The sequence below is a fragment of the Crocuta crocuta genome, unplaced genomic scaffold (genome assembly GCF_008692635.1).
Source record: "Crocuta crocuta isolate KB4526 unplaced genomic scaffold, BGI_CrCroc_1.0 scaffold375, whole genome shotgun sequence".
In the NCBI taxonomy this organism is placed as follows: domain Eukaryota; kingdom Metazoa; phylum Chordata; class Mammalia; order Carnivora; family Hyaenidae; genus Crocuta; species Crocuta crocuta.
The window spans coordinates 311,913-317,175 of NW_027532826.1; the positions used below are offsets into that span (position 1 = coordinate 311,913).

General features: G+C 51.1%; 1 protein-coding gene across 1 annotated transcript in view; it reads left to right on the forward strand.

Moving 5' to 3' along the window:
• Window positions 1-3,814: 3,814 nt before the first annotated feature.
• The window catches only part of LOC144216009 (zinc finger protein 74-like), a 4,284-nt gene continuing 2,835 nt past the window's right edge, over window positions 3,815-5,263 (forward strand). The window contains exons 1-2 of the mRNA XM_077745295.1: window positions 3,815-3,853; window positions 4,347-4,423. The gene's annotated coding sequence lies outside the window, so the exon portion shown is untranslated. The remainder of the gene's footprint in view (window positions 3,854-4,346; window positions 4,424-5,263) is intronic.

Below are 5,263 nucleotides of genomic sequence, written 5' to 3' on the forward strand. Positions count from 1 at the left end.
CGGGGGGGGAGGGAGGGCGGGCCGTTGGCGGAAGTGGAGGCAGGAAGTGCCTTCGGCGAGTGCGCGGGGCTGGCGGCGCCGCCCTTCTCTGGGAGGGATCCGCGGCCGTGGTGAGTCCGCGGTCCTGGCGAGATGGCTTTGCTGAGTTTGAGGGACGACCAGGCCAGCGTGGACGCAGTGGCAGTGACTGAGTGGCCGGGTGGGACCTGGAGGGAAGCGCGGACCCGGAGATGGGTCCTGGGGAGGCCGTTGGGGAGGGGAGAGAGGAGGGACCGTGCGCGTGTCGGAGGCTATGAGCTAGAGACTGGTGCGTGCCCGTGAGATGTCAGCTGTGTGTGGCCGAGGGTGAGACTGCACGCGTGGTGTCAGAGGAGGGCTGTTTTGCACCTGAGGTACCACCTGCGTGTGTATATGAGACCTCGTTGTCTGTGTAGATGTGACTTCAAGTGTGTGCATGTGGCTGAGTGTGTCACCACATGTGCATTTCAGAGGGGAAGGGTGTATTGCATGTGAAGCATCACCTGTGTAGACAGATGAGACCTCCTGTGTGTGGGAAGCCCAGCTTGTCATTGCCTGTGTCTGCAGGTGTGACCTCAGGTATGTGCATTTGACTGGTCATGTTACCACTTGTGCATGTCAGAGGGGAAGAGTGTATCACATGTGTGACACCATTTGTGTGTGCAGATGAGACCTCAGGTGTGTGTGTGAGTGGTCAGGTGTGTCACCATGCGTGTCTGTGTGGGGAAGGGGTGTTTTGTGTGTGTGACACCTCTTAGTGTCTGCAGATGTGAACTCAGGTGTGCTTATGGCCCGTACCCGTTAGCTATCACCCTCCATTCCCCTTTTCCCCAGCCCCTGGCAGCCATTCATCAACTCTGTTAATTAATCTGTCTCTGTTCTGGACACGTGATATAAATGGGACCATACAATGTATGGGTTTGTTGTGTGTCTGGCTTTTTAAACTGAGCATAATGTTTTTAAAGTCCATCCGTGTTATGCCATGTATCAGTACTTCATTCATTTTTATAGCTGAATAATACTTCATTATATAGATATGCCACAGTTTGTTTACCCAAATAATGCTGCTGTGAACATTCATATACAGGTGTTTGTGTAGACATGTTTTCCATTTGGGGGAAGGGGCAGTTGAGTCTGTCCCAGGGAAGCCATGTGTATGGCCACACCCATTTCCTGTTGCTTTGCTCACCCAGTAGTGCTTCGTTTTCCAGAATTCCAGCCCTGAGCCCTGAAGTGAGCAACAGAAGCCGGACTGCCGAATGGGAATAGATGGGAGGAGGCAGTGGCTCTGGGAACTGGAATCCATCCCTGCAAGAGTCTCCCACAACCTGGGTTCTTTGGGACTAAGACCACCTGCTTCCTCTCCTGAGGTCAAGCAGCCCAGAGACCGAGCAGAGTGGCAGGCAATGGAGCCTGAGGAGCTAGGTGACTCACTTGGCAGGGTGGTGGTCATAGGGCTGGGCATTTTCAGAAACTAGATCTTCCTTAAAACGTACGCTGCTCCTGCTGCCTTCACTCTGACGCCCTGCCATCCTCAGCCTAGTCCAGACTGCCGCCTTCTCACAGGTCTCCTCCCCCCACCCCGCCCCCTCTGTTGCTCTCCACACAGCACCTGAGGGGTCTTTAAACCCTAAACAGTGAGGCCACCTCTACCGTAAACCTTCCATCCCTCCCCTGGCTGTCAGCAGGGTCAGCAAACTCTCCCTGTAAAGCACCAGGTAGCAAATGTTCTCAGCTTTGCAGGCCAAGAAACAAAACCAAGGATGTCAAGTAGGTACTTATCTAACAAGAGAGAAAACACATACCCACACATGTTTGTCCTGATGAAATCCAGAACTTTATTGAACGCTGAAATCTGAATTTCACTTAACATTAATCTGATGATTTTTCCTCCCAACCACTTAAAGATGGAAAAACTATTCTCATTTCGTGGTCTGTGCAGAAATAGGCAGTGAGTAGAGCCAAGTTTGCTAACCCCTGATTTGACCAGATCCATACTTCCCATGCCTTCTGAGTCCTGCATGACCTGATTTATGCCTGTTTCCAGGCGTCGCCTGTAGCTCTCCTTTGGCCCATCCCCCTGGCCAAAGAACAACATTTAAATTTAGATATTACCTCAGAGGCCTTCCCTAACCACCTGATCCAAAACAGGTGCCACACCTCTACATTATGTTTTTAACACTTTTACACATTTTACACATGTGTTTCTTACATATCTGAAGATTTTATACTTTATACAGTTCATCATAGACTGTAAGTTTCATGATATCGTGCACAGTCCATGGAGTATTTGTTGAATGAATGAATAAACAGCCTTCTGCAAAAGGTACTATTACCCAGTTTTACAGATAGAAAACCTAGGCCTTAGAGGATTGAGCAACACAAGGTCACCCAGCCGAGAGTGGTAAGGTGGATTTGATCCTAGGTCTGACACTCTCCACTTATCCCTCACACTCACTGTTTCCAGCCTAGGAAGACACTGAGAGGAAGGTGTGGGCACTGGGTGCATTGGAGCCCCAGGGATCAGCTCACCACTCTCACCCCTTTTGTGAGGCAAAAGGCCTCACATCAGCCCTTCCCTACTGGGAGTCTATCGGGAACTGAATTCAAAACAACTGGGACTATCACTTTTCCCTCTTCTGAGCACTTGCCTACTTGGTATCTCACTTTGTCCCCCAAACCGTCTGTGTAGAGGCATCTTGACAGGTGCTGCTGCCAGTGATGTCTATAAAACTGATAGCATGAGGCTGAGACCTCAGACTGTTACACCGCATACGATTTACTTTGTATGAAGTTCAAGAATTGGCACAGCTCCTGTGTGCTATCAGAAATCCCAGCAGCAATCACCCTGGGGCTGGGTAGGGCTTTGCCTGGAAAGGGTGCCCTATGGGAGCTGTCCATGGTGCTGAAAAGTCTTAGTGTTGAGCTGTCCAAAATGGTAGCCAGGAGCCGCATGTAGATATTAAAATGTGAATCGGTTAGACTTCAAATTACACATCCAGTTTCTCAGTCACACCACCTGTGTTTTTTACTGTTCAGGAGCCACATGGGGCTGCTGAATTGGACAGCACGACTCCGTAACATTTCCATCCTCAGGAAGTTCTAGAGCTTGGTCTGGATGGTGGCTACACAGGTGTGTGCATTGGTCAAAACTCATTGAGCTGAGCACTCATACCTATATTAAAAGTGTATCTTTTTGAGAGCACAGACTCACGTCTGACTGTCTGAGTTCAGATCCTCACCCATCACTTGCCTCACACCTTTGATTTAATCTCTCTGTGGCCCCCAGGCCCCACTTGTATAAGAGGGTGATGATAATACCTCTTTTTCCTCATGTAAGGGAACTTGGCCAGCATTGCATAGTAAGCTCTTGAGAAGTTTGCAGCCTGAGGGTGGCATGGAGCCACGGCTGCCCACAGGGACTCAGCCTAGGCTCATGGGTCGTTCCTGTTTTAGAGGCAGGGGTTTGAGCCCCAACTTCCAAGCATCAAATCAGAGGGCCACCTTGTGTGGATCCCTGAGCTCAGTGGCCTCCTGCCCAGCCTGGGAGCCAAGACAGGATGGAGGGTGTAAAGGTGGTGTGGCTTCTGGCAGCAGGGGCACAATGAGGTATTCCTATGTTATGTTATATTTCACAAAGACTTTCTGAGACTTAATGCCATCCATCCTCTTGTCTTTTTTGTACTCAGGAAGAAATAAGCCCAGAACAGGGATATGGCCAGTTAGTGGCACATCGTGGAACTGCAGCTCCTGGGCTTCCTACTCCAAGTATTTATCATCCTCCGGATCACCACAGGTCCATGGCAGCTGTATAAACCCTTTCGCCAGAGCTCGGGTGGGTGCCACATTCCCAGACTAATTCTGGGCTATGCGGGTCCACATGGATACAGCCTTCTCCCCAGGACTCACTGTCTTGGGTGGTCATGGGTGGGGACATGTGGGGATGCTTCCCCACAGAAGCTCAATTCAAACAAGCATCTTCCCCCTTGATGCTTCAGTTTCCTTCGTGTAAAACAGGTCTAGTAGTGATGATCCTAACCGTCACTCTCAGGAAAGGAGTGAGGATCAAACAAGCTGATATAAGGTGACCACGGCATGCTTGCCATATGTTGGCGGCTCTGGTTCTGCCAATCCCTGGAGGGTAAACAGGAACAACACTTGTGGGAGGGTCTAGACCGGGAGAGTATGGACTGGGAGGGCTGAGACCCCTGGGAGAGACACTAGTGGCCTGCGAGGGGAGGGATGTGAGGTGAGGGGACTTTGGGGCTTGGGTCTCTGGGGTCTGAGGGCACATATGGCCTCTCTCATATCCCCTGCCCCTCCTCCAGCTCTTCCTTCTCAGGGAAGTGTCAAGGAGGGCAAGCCCAAGGCCCAAGATGCTACATTCCCAGCAGATGCCTTCCATGTGAGTTTCCCAAAAAGCCAGCAGTCCCAGCAGGCATACTCCTTTATGTCCTTGCTTCTGTGGTATGTCTATCCCTGAGCACAGGACTGGAGCCACAACCCCCATGGAGCATGAGTCCTGGGGCAGGACACCTTCTCCCGCCCTGGCCATTCCTCCTCTTTCTTCTATCTCCATTCCAGGGTGGCACATAGTGACCTTGTCAGTCTAGGGCACTTGAAGGAAATTCCATGCCTGGGCAGATCTGGGACACAGGCTCTTTATGGTCACACTGTTTATCCAGGATCCAAGAAAGGGACACAGTGGGGCCTGGCATGTACAGACACCTGGAAGATATTAACGGGCAAATAAGCGAATGGTGGCACTGAGCAGTATCTAGATAGGTGTTTGGGGGGTTTGGGTGGTAAGTAGTTACTCTGAAATTGCTGCCTCCTCACAGCCCCTTTTTCATGGGGTCCCCAAGAAGACAGCCACACACACAGAGGGATTATTGCCACAGCCTGGGGGTGCCACTGTGGGACAGTAGAGTCCAGGTTGGGGACACTTAATGGCCCCAGAGCACATGTGGCTGGTGTCAGATGCTATCCTGTCCTCTAAGCCTCCCCTGCCCAGGCTTAAAGGGGATGCAAACCATGCAGGTATGACAGATGGCTTGGGGGCGGGGGAGGGGCTGGTAAGGGCCATGCAGCTGTCCCTCTGGGGGCCACAAAGCTGAGTGCTTTGGGAAGTGATGAGGAATCAATGTGTCTTTTTTGTTTTCAAATTTAAGTCTTTTTTTTAACATTCTATTTATTTATCTTGAGAGAGAGAGTCTGTGTGTGTGACCAGGGGAAGGGCAAAGGC